General features: G+C 48.9%; 2 protein-coding genes across 4 annotated transcripts in view; both read left to right on the forward strand.

The window, feature by feature from the left end:
• LOC140703825 (uncharacterized) overlaps window positions 1–11268 on the forward strand; it is a 412915-nt gene that overhangs the window by 327487 nt on the left and 74160 nt on the right. The gene's annotated exons all lie outside the window — the stretch shown is intronic.
• The window catches only part of LOC110070897 (uncharacterized), a 30414-nt gene that overhangs the window by 1318 nt on the left and 17828 nt on the right, over window positions 1–11268 (forward strand). For 2 of the 3 annotated variants that reach the window (XM_072987435.2, XM_078387077.1), the window contains one exon: window positions 5747–5836. The exons of the other annotated variant lie outside the window; for it this stretch is intronic. The gene's annotated coding sequence lies outside the window, so the exon portion shown is untranslated. The remainder of the gene's footprint in view (window positions 1–5746; window positions 5837–11268) is intronic. 3 annotated transcript variants of the gene reach the window in all.

The raw sequence follows: 11268 nt of genomic DNA on the forward strand, positions 1-11268 counted from the left end.
TATTCCAACGTCCTTTTCTTATTAATATATTTAGGTTACCAAGCAGGGCCCAGATGTATGGACTTCAGCCTCCGTCTCCCTGCTGAGTTTTATGTTTCAAATATTTTGGGGTGCTCCAACCCTGGAGGCTTTCAAGAAAAACTTAGCTCCTCACCTAGCAGATCTGCTTGGACTATATTCCTGCCTTGAGCAGGGGGTTGGACTTGATGGCCTCGTAGGCCCCTTCCAAGTTCACTTTTCCATGATTCTATGGTTCTATCTAGTGTTTGGCCTCTGGACAGCATTCCTAAATGGGCCACCTGCTAGTTGAAAGGTGAGGGGCTGGAAGGTGTGAAATATAGGCCTTTGACTTAATACTGTATAGCCATTCCTGGACTTGGAGATGAACGAAAAGCAACACACAAAGGCCAAAGTCTAGATAGGACACATACAAATAATCCCCAAATAATGAGAACCACAACTCGAATTACAACGTATCATAGAGTGGAGAACTCCACCACCCATGAAATCCAAGACCAATCCCATGAACCTGAATTAAACTCTTTTATCCCAATCCTCACGATTCCTGCCAATCAACTCTGCCAACACATCATTATCCCATAATAGTCTGTGCTTTCCTCTGAGGAGACCCCCCCTCGACTTTCTCCTGAATTCTGGAGGCCTTGGTGGCTGTGGGGAAAAGAAAGGAAGGAGAGAAGGGAAACTGGCTCTCCCCCCTCCATCTTCCCTCCCCACACGAGGGGTTCCCCCAAAGTCCAGAGTCCCCCCTTCTGCAAAAGTGGGAAAAGGGGTTTTAAGGCTGGAACCCCCCTGGGGGGGAATGAAGGGGGAGGTCGGCAGGAGGAAGAGGAAGGTGTGCAGGCAGAGAGAGAGATGGGCAGGAGGCGGCCAGATAGGGGGGCAGAGGCAGACAAAGTGGGGGAGGGCGAAGGCAGAGACTCCAGCCTAGGAGGGAGGAGGTAGGAAATATCGGGAGGGGGGATATGGAAGGGCTTGGCTGGAAGGAAAAGACTTAAGTTGGCCATGGAGGCTGATCTCTCCAAGAAGAAGGAGGAGGAGGAGAAGGAGAAGAAGATGACGAAGAAGGAAGTTCAGGAGGGAGGATCTTGCAGAGTTTGGCTAAATAAGATTTTTATTTTTATATTTATATATACTGCTGCCCCTCTGGCTAGAGGCCACTCTGGGTGTCTGACAAGATATGGGCGACAGGAGAAGGAAGGAATGATCTGACGATAGAGACTCTCCCGCTGCATTTGACACTAAAACGTTACAATGCTCTAAGAATTAGGTGTGGGTTTGTTGTTGTTTTTTTGGTATACCTGAATTATCCAACTCACACCTACCTTTTGGGGGAAAAAACCCAAGTCCTTGTGTGCCTTTCTTTTCTTGTGCCTTTCCTTTCTTATGATTATTTGATGGAGCCGGTGATGGTATTAAATAAATAACCCTAGAACAAATAGTTTGAAAGGCATCCAGAAGGTTGTTAATGTTTGCCCAAGGGGAGCATATCTTACTTCCTAGCATATGAGCTTCTTCTGAAGTCTAGAATAAGTTGTGTGGTGCCCAAGCTTCCCTTAGGAGCGCCTAGCACTCGGTCAGAGAGCTCCATGGACAGCTTTGTTGTTGTTTAGTCGTTCAGTCGTATCTGACTCTTCGTGACCCCATGGACCAGAGCACGCCCGACCCTCCTGTCTTCCACTGCCTCCCAGAGTTCAGTCAAAGTCATGTTGATTGCTTCGATGACACTGTCCAGCCATCTCGTCGTCTGTCGTCCCCTTCTCCTCTTTCCGTCACACTTTCCCAACATCAGGGTCTTTTCCAGGGAGTCTTCTTTTCTCATGAGATGGCCAAAGTATTGGAGCCTCAGCTTCAGGATCTGTCCTTCCAGTGAGCACTCAGGGTTGATTTCCTTCAAAATGGATAGTTTATTCTCCTTGCAGCCCAGATGCTGTTGAGGTTTGTCATCACTTTCCTTCAAAGAAGCAGGCCTCTTTTAATCTCGTGGCTGCTGTCACCATCCGCAGTGATCATGGAGCCCAAGAAAGTAAACTCTGTCACTGCCTCCATATCTTCCATATCTATTTGCCAAGACATGATGGGACCCCACCCCCATATTTTTATTTCTTTGATCTTTGTGTGTTATGTAATAATAATAATAATAATAATAATAATAATAATAATAATAATAATAATAATAATAATAATAATAATAATAATAATAATAATAATAATAATAAATCTAAAGAATTGAGAGCTGAGCTATAAGCTAACTGATTTCTGAAAGACCTGAGAGATTTTTATTCTTTAGTAGAGTATGTGATTGCCAGAAGAAGGTGGGTTTAGCCCACCCTAGTAGTGTTTCTTATTTTCATGGGGATTAGTGTTCTTTTAAGGTCAAACTTGTTCAAGGGGCTTACACTATGCACTGCTGAGGTCTTGAGACTTGCCTCAGCTCAAAAGTAGTAGGTAAGTGGTCCGTGGTCATCACAAGCTGGTCACCACAAACACTCTTTTCCAACAACATAAGAGGCAACTCTACACAGAGGAATTATACCAGAAAGATTTGGATATCCTACATGCATTATGCAAACAAGTTTGGAAAACTCAACCGTGGCCAGAGGACTGGAAAAAGTCAGTCTAAATCCCAATCCCAAAGAAGGGCAGTGCCAAAGAATGCTCCAACTACCGTACAATTGCACTCATTTCACACGCTGGCAAGGTTATCTTCAAAATCCTACAAGGTAGGCTTAAGCAGTATGTGGACCGAGAACTCCCAGAAGTACAAGCTGGCTTCCGAAGGGGCAGAGGAACTAGAGACCAAATTGCTAACGTGCTGGATTATGGAGAAAGCCAGAGAGTTCCAGAAAAGCATCTACTTCTGCTTCATTGACTGTGCAAAAGCCTTTGACTGTGTGGACCACAGCAAACTATGGCAAGTCCTTAAAGAAATGGGAATGCCTGATCACCTTATCTATCTCCTGAGAAATCTATACGGGGGACAGGAAGCAACAGTTATGGAACTGACTGGTTCAAAATTGGGAAAGGAGTATGACAAGGCTGTATGTTGTCCCCCTGCTTATTTAACTTTTATACAGAATACATCATGCAAAAGGCAGGACTGGAGGAATTAAGATTGCCGGAAGAAATGTCAACAACCTCTGATATTCAGATGATACCACTCTGATGGCAGAAAGTGAAGAGGAATTAAGGTACCTTGTAATGAGGGTGAAAGAGGAAAACGGTCTGAAGCTCAACTTCAAAAAAACTAAGATCATAGCCACTGGTCCCATCACCTCCTGGGAAATAGAAGGGGAATATATGGAGGCAGTGACAGATTTTACTGTCTTGGGCTCCATGATCACTGCAGATGGTGACAGCAGCCATGAAATTAAAAGACGCCTGCTTCTTGGGAGGAAAGCAGTGATGTATGGAAGTGAGAGCTGGACCATAAAGAAAGCTGACCGCCAAAGAATTGATGCCTTTGAATTGTGGTGCTGGAGGAGGCTCTTGAGACTCCCCTGGACTTCAAGGAGAACAAACCTATCTGTTCTAAAGGAAATCAACCCTGAGTGCTCACTGGAAGGACAGATCCTGAAGCTGAGGCTCCAATACTTTGGTCATCTCATGAGAAGAGAAGACTCCTTGGAAAAGACCTTGATGTTGGGAAATTGTGAAGGCAAGAGGAGAAGGGGACGACAGAGGACGAGATGGTTGGACAATGTCATCGAAGTGACCAGTATGAATTTGACGCAACTCCGGGAGGCAGTGGAAGGCAGAGGGCCTGGCGTGCTCTGGTCCATGGGGTCAGGAAGAGTCAGACACAACGACTAAACAACAGCAACAAAATAGATTTAGCTGATGGGACCTCTACATGATCTGAGTCTTCCCCTAGAAGTGGAGACCTTGGGGAGCCTGATGAAGAAGCTCTGCCCTCGGCCCTTTTCCTGAACAAAGAGACTCTTTGGAGCCTTCCTGCCCTTCACCCCCCCCAGTTGTTTCTGCCCCCCCACACACACACATTCCATTCCTGCAGGGAGGGGGGAAGGGGGAGGAACCTAGAGCTACAAAGGCGGGGAGAGGGATCTGCAGCCGAAGAAGGTGCCTGGAGAGAAGCCGGGCTCTTTTGGGGGGGTGCCTTCCGGATTGGGACCTGGACGGAGGTGGGGCGATGGAGAGGGCAGGTGGCGGGCGGGGGTATCAGATTTGTGGGGAGGAGTTGAAAGGGCCAATCCCCCCCGCCCGTCTCAGGGGAGGGAAGGAGAGGGGGGGCCATCTTCTCCGGGCATGGCTGAGGGTGCCCTGTCATGGCTTGTGCTCCACGAGCTTCATGCAAAGCCGTTTCTCCCTCTGGGTCTCCTCTGGAGGGGGGGAGGGGAGAGACGGGATCTATGCGGACCCGATCCCCCCTCCGCCCCAGGCCAATGCCGTGCCAAGCCCTAGGGCTTCCTCGAGTGGGGGAGTGGAGATGTTCCTGCCTTCCAAGGAGACCCTGCCTTCCCTCTCCCCCTTCCCTCTCTCGAAGGGAGAAAGCCCCCCCCCCGTGGGGCTGGAGAGGAAAAGGGGACGGCATTGTGGGGCAGTCGGGAGGGGGGAAGAGGCACCATGGGGACTTGGGGGGGCAGATCAGAGAAGTGGTCCTGCAAAGGGAGGGGGTCCTCCCTGCCCCTTCCCTGCGACGGGGGGGAAACGTTTGGCGGACCTCTTGCGCGCTTTGACACATGCTTTGTTTCTCTCTCTCCATCTCTCTCTCTCTCTGTGTATGTGTGTGTGTGTATACTCCTCCCACTCCCCCCGCTTGGTGGCTTCCTTGTTGTGTTGCTTGTGTGAACATGACGGTCTTTTCCCCAGAAGGCTGGTGGAAGAGAAGCCAGAGAAAGAGAGAGGCAAAGAGGTGGACTTTCCTCCTTGGGATCTTTCTCCCGCGGAGGCTGGAAGGGAGGTCGGTCTCCCCAGGAACAGATCTTCTCTTGTCAGATGTGTCATTCTTCCTGCAAGGCCAAAACGGTTCTGGGCTTTTGGGTCCTGAAAGGCGCCATGCAGGGCCGTTGGCTATGCAAAAGACCTGCCCCCCTCGGTCCTTCTTCTTCCTAGGTTTTTGCCCTCCTGCGGCCTCCCCTGCCTTGTGATCCCCGAAAGGACAGAAATAATGGAGGGTCCCGTGAGAACAAGGGGGCCCCATCCGACCCTCGGCCCGCTCCATCCATCACACGGGCATCTGCCTTTTTTTATTGGTTGGTTTTGTTGCCCCTGCTTAGTGGAGCATCGGTTCAATGCTTTTTAAGGTTTCTAGACTTCCTGTTTTTCACTTTTAAATGTTGCTCTTTTAATGTTGTACATTAAACTGCCTTGAGTCTTTTTAAAGAGAAAGGGGAGGTAAAAATACTTTAAATAAATAGTGGGAGAAACGCCCTCTTCTAGGCCGCTGCTTTCATCGCCGGTGCCAGTGGGAAGCATGATGGTTCCTGTTGGTCTCTGGTTCCCGGCTGTTGCCTCCACCTCCCTGGGAACTGGTGTGTGTGTGTGTGTGTGTGTGTGGATTTGATCTCGGACCCTGGCCGGAGATGCGGCTGTCTGCCTGCTTTGGCGTTTGTCTTGTTCTGCTGCCTGAAGACAGGACAGAGAGAGTTGGGGAGGGAGCCCCATTTGATATAAACATGAGGAAGACACCTCCTGCAAGGAAATGTTTTTGATTTGCTTTATCCACGAAGCCTCCAGGCTGATCTTTTCTCTTTCTCTTTTCTCCTAGGAAGGGGTGAGACGGAGGTGATTTCTCTTCGCTTTATTTTGGGACAAAAAAGGAAGAACCAAATCCCAGATCCCTCCCAACGTTTGCCAGGTCAGTGAGATTTCAAGAGGCGGCTGAAGCAGCCTTGCCCCCCCCCACACTCTCTCCCCTCTCAGTTTCCCTGGCCCGGCAAGGATTTGAATCCAGGCCTCCTGGTTTCCAGTCTGGTACTTCATCCGCGACACCACACTGCCTCTCTGAACATGTGCAAAGTGGTGGTGTTTTGGGGTATCGTTTTTGTTGCGTTTTATTTAGGGTGTTTTTTTTTCAAAAACATCTTAATCCTGCTCACCCCAACCCCCTGCTCACCAAAGGCAGGTCCCTGTTGATAAGAGGCAAACCTTGGTCGTCCTGATTTGGGGTGTGTCGGGGTTCAAGCCTCCCTTCTTGTTCCCCCCAAGCCAGACTGGGGTTTTTTGCTTTGCAACCTCCACCTGTACTTCGGACTCTGATGATCATATTCGTCATTTCTGCTCCCACCTTCTCCTTCAGTGGGAGGATAGACGAAGGCTGAACCTGAAGGAGACGGGGGGGGGGGCTTCCAACTGGGTACCCCATATGTCTGTGCTTTGGGTGGGTCCCAAGACACGCTGGGTGTCCTGGATCCAACGCTGTCAACGGACAACCCGACGGCGTCTGTGACCCAATCTGCCTATTCCCTTTTAGACAGATGGTGCAGCTGGGCCCCTCCCTTGATACAATTGTGATTCCCTGGATGGGTCCACGCACAGGGAATCTCAAGATCAGACTACCGTAATCCTCTTTATGTGGGGCTTCCCTTGAGGCTGACACCGGCCGATGCAAGAGGGTCTCCTCCGTCCACCGCTCTCCCCCTCCGGTCGTCTCCTCTGGGAAGGCAATTCCACACCCCCGCGTGGGGGAAGGTTCTTCCGTTCCATATTCTCTCTTTCCCCCTCTGCTATTTGCGTCCGCTCTTCCCTTCTCTTTCGGCTCCATCCTCTACGGTCCCATTTGCCCCAGTGGAAAGGTTTCCTGGTTGATCGAGGGTTCCTTCCCGTTTCCGGCTCTTCTGTTGGTATCATCCTCCTCTCCCAGATATGCATCCACAGGTTCTCCATCCAGAAACCTTCCCACCCTTCTAGCAATAGCTTTCTCTCTTCCCTTCTACCGTTCTGGCCTCCACTTCTCTCTCTTTCACTCTCACTCACTCGCTCTCTCTGCTTCTGGTCCTTCTGACTCCTCGTTTCCTTCCTTTTCTCTTCCCCTCATGTCCGACGGGGGTGGGTGAATTTCCCCTTTTCTCCTTTGTCCCCTTTCCCCTCTTTGCTTATGGGAAGAGGGAAAATAAAACACAACTAAAGTTAATGTTTGCTGTTGGGTTCGAGCATCCAGGACTCTGAGCGACTGAATATCAGTGTGATGCACACCTTGGTGACTCCCTCCCAAGACATGATCCAAGAAAAAGTTGGTGCATTAAAAATCCTCCTTCACTTTGTTCTGGGCTGGTATTATGCTATCTTCTTCTCCTTCTGTTGCTGCTTCTGTTGCTCCTTTATTGGGTTAGCAGGGCTTTGAGTAGACCCATTGAAATAAATGAAATGCAGAAACACGCTCCCTTCATTTTTGTCCGATCTTCCTTTGGCTGGACTAGAGAGGGACTCCATCTTTAGGTTGTCGTCCTGAATCTACTTTCCTAGAAGTAGGTCCCTCTGATCCTCTTGAAAGGGGTTGCCGGGCATTTGTAGTTTTCGATGTAAAAACAAAACAAGACATAACAACAACAAAAAAGCCACCCCTGCTAACCCTCTGGAAAATGTAGGAAATGTAGGAAAGAAGGAAAGTGAATTATTGGCCCATCAGCCCACCCACCCCAAAAGGAGGGGGCAACTTTTTTAGACCCATGAAGCCCAGATTTGTAGAAAATATGTCTTTCTTCAGAGAAGGTACCACACATCAGCTTCTCCCTTCTTTGTGTATGATGGTGAGGTATGTCAAAGCCTGAGAACCAGCATCGTTCAGCCCTGTTCTATCTTTTCCTCCACAGGCATTGCGGTAGCATCCGATGCCTAACCCACATCATCTCTTCTTTGGGGTGGAGTGGAAGCCAGCAGTCTTTCCTGTTGAGAGGCTGTTGGTTCTGGAGATGTAATATAGCACCAGTAACATAAGAACATATGAAGAGCCCTGCTGGATCAGGCCAAGGGCCCCTCCAGTCCAGTTTCCTGTCTCTCACTGCTGCCCCCACCAGATGCCTCTGGGAGCCCATGAGACCACCAGATCCCTGTCTCCTGATCCCCCACCCCTGCGTCTGGCCTTTGAAGGTCCCTTCCTTCTTAGCCTGGGGATTGTCCATCCCCATCATGGCTTGTCACCTGCAATGGACTTTTTCCTCCAGGAATCAGTCTGATACTCTTTTAAAGGCATCTGGATGCCAGATACCGTCACCAATTCCTGTGGCAAGGGGTTCCACAGACTATCAACACGCTGGGTCAAGAAATATTTTCTTTGGTCTATTCTCACTCTCCCAACACTCCATTGGAGTGGATGTTCCCTGATGGCTCTGGTCTTGCATGAGAGGGGAAAGAGCTCCCCTCGATCCATTTCATATCCATTCCCAGCAGAATTTTATACATCTCAATCATGTGCCCACCCTCAGGCACCTTTTCTCTTGACTCAAGAGCCTAGTCATCATTCGAGTTGCTCTCTAGTGCACCTTTTCCAGTTCCACAATATCTTTTTTGAGGTGCAGTGAGCAAAACTGTATGCAATACTCCAGGTCTTGCCATTGTTTTGTTCAATGGCATTAGAAGGTTGGCTGTTTTATTTGCAGTCCCCTTTTTCATTCATCCCTAGCATGGAATTGGCCTTCTTCACTGCCGCCGCACACTGGGTTGACCCTTTCGCCGAGCTATCCACCAGCACACCAAGCTCTCTTTCCTGATCCGTCATGGACAGCTCAGAACCCATGAGCTGATTTTTAAAAAGATTTTATTTTATGCCCTAATGTGCATTACTTTGCATTTTCTTACATTGAAATGCATTCGCCGTTTTACCACCCAAGTCTCTCAGTTTGGAGATATTCTCCCAGCGCTCTTCACAATCCCTTCTGTTCTTCACCACCTGGAAAAGTTTCGTGTCATCTGCAAACTTGGCCACCTCACTGCTTATGCCTGTCTCCAGGTCATTGATGTTAACAGGTTGAAAAGCACCAGTCCCAAAAGCAAACACTATTTTACGAGGGATAGGAACAGGAATAGAGTCTCCAAACCCTACGAGGTCCTGGTTCCCCCCTGTTCAGCATTACTTAAGCCTCATCTAGAATACTTTGTCCAGTTCTGGACACCACACTTCAAGAAGAATACTAAGAAATTGGAACAAGTTTAGAGGAGGCCAAGAGTGTTCCACCAATGGAGGCATTCAAGAGAACATAAGAAGAGCTCAGAACCCATGAGCTGATAAGTAAAGTTTAGATGGTTTGCCCCAAAGTGCATTACAGTACTTTACATTTTCTTAGACTGAAACGCATTTTCCATTTTTCCGCCCAGTCTCCTAGTTTGGGGAGATCCTTCTGGGGCTCTTCACAATCCCTTCTGGTCTTCACCGCCCGAAAAAGTTTCATGTCATCTGCAAACTTGGCCGCTTCATTGCTTATCCTTGTCTCCAGGACATTGATGAACAGGTTGAAAAGCACCGGTCCCAGGACAGATCCCTGGGGCACATCGCTCTTCACCTCCCTCCATGGTGGAAATTTTCCCATTGACACCTTTCTGTTCCATGGTTCTCCACCAATTCTCAATCTATCAGAGGAACTGCCCTCTTATCCCCTGACAGTGGAGTTTTCTCAGCAGGCTTTGGTGAGGGACCACATCAAACGCCTTCTCAAAATCCAGATACATAATATCCACTGATTCGCCCGCATCCACATGCCTGGTTTTCAAAGACTTCTAAAAGGTTTGTGAGGAAACACCTTGACAGAAGTCATTCTTCTGTGTGTTTTAAGATTTTATCTAGGATGATGTCATGAGTGCAGCCGAAGATCTGTAAACTGAGGGGTTAACTGTAGCTGAGGAGAATGCTGAGCGATTAAAAACACAAACAGCTGAATCACCTCCAGATTCTCCTCCCCCAGTAGATAGGCTGAGGGCCAGGCTGAGGGGAAAACTTACGACGAAAAGGTCAGGATCACTTGAAGGCTGCCTGCAGAAACATCCGATCAACTAGCCCTCAGTTCTGACAGGATAAAAAGGCTTCCAACAGTTCAAGGGCTGTTTTTACTATATAAGCAGCTCTCAGATGGCTGGAAGTCCGTGGAAGCAACAAGTCAAACGTCTGGCTTGCATCCACGCTCCTGACAACCTTGAACCTTGTTCTCCAGACCCTTGGCTTTGGACTCTGACCCTGGGCTGCTTTGTGTGAGTTGGCTTTGGTATTTGGATATCGGCTCTGCATTCTCTGAATTTCTGAAATAGAACTGGCTTATCAGACTCTGCTGTTGTAACCCCCGGAAACATGACAGATTGCTTCCACCACCACATTCCCCCCACATTATGGAGGGAGAAGCAAGCGGAGGCTCGGATCCGCTGAATGCTAGGCTAACCGATCTGTAGTTCCCGGGTCCCCCCTCCTTCCCTTTTTAAAGATTGCCATGACATGTGCTGTCCTCCAAATCTCTGGCACCGTGGCTGTTTGGTTATGGACCAAGTCCACTACCCAATATTTTAGCTCCAGCAAGAAGTCAGACAAGATGCAGCCAGCTGAAGCAAAGTCCAGTTTTATTTAATAGGCAATGCAAAGTCATCTGGGACTTCTCTTAAAGGCAGAGAAGATCCCAAAAATACAGTGTACAGGAACTTTATACCATAACAAACAAGGAGTCATAAAGTTCTACAAACTCATCAGATAAAATATACTTAATACAGTGGTGCCCCGTATAGCGAGGTTAATCCGTTCCGGATTAACCTTCGCTATACGAAAACATCGCTGTGCGGGGCAGGAAAACCTATTGGAACACATTAAACTTAGTTTAATGCGTTCCAATAAGTGTGTAAACTTACCCCTTCCAGCGATGTTTTCGCTCCGGCGGCCATTTTGGAGCCGCCGATCAGCTGATCGGCGGCTCCAAAATGGCCGCCGGATGACCCGAAATGGCCCCTATCAGCGTTTTCGCGCCCTCCCCTTGCTTAGGGAGGTCGCGAAAACGCTGCGGGGGGGCATTTCGGGCCATCCGGCGGCCATTTTGGAGCCGCCGATCAGCTGTTCGGCGGCTTCAAAATGGCCGCCGGAGCCCCAATAGTCGCAAAGCGAGTGCGGCGATTGGGGCTGATCCGTATAGCGATCCCCAAAAAGGGATCGCTATACGGATTTTTCGTTAAACGGTGCACTCGTTAAGCGAGGCACCACTGTATTTGGATCCTACACCTAACACAGTATAAACGTGTGGAAAACAAACAAAAGGGTCTCTTATAGATAGTTGGGGTGTGCCCACTGTAACAGCCTCCTTCTACCTCACAAAGGGGCCGTTA

Source organism: Pogona vitticeps, chromosome 2 (assembly GCF_051106095.1).
Source record: "Pogona vitticeps strain Pit_001003342236 chromosome 2, PviZW2.1, whole genome shotgun sequence".
Classification (NCBI taxonomy): Eukaryota; Metazoa; Chordata; class Lepidosauria; order Squamata; family Agamidae; genus Pogona; species Pogona vitticeps.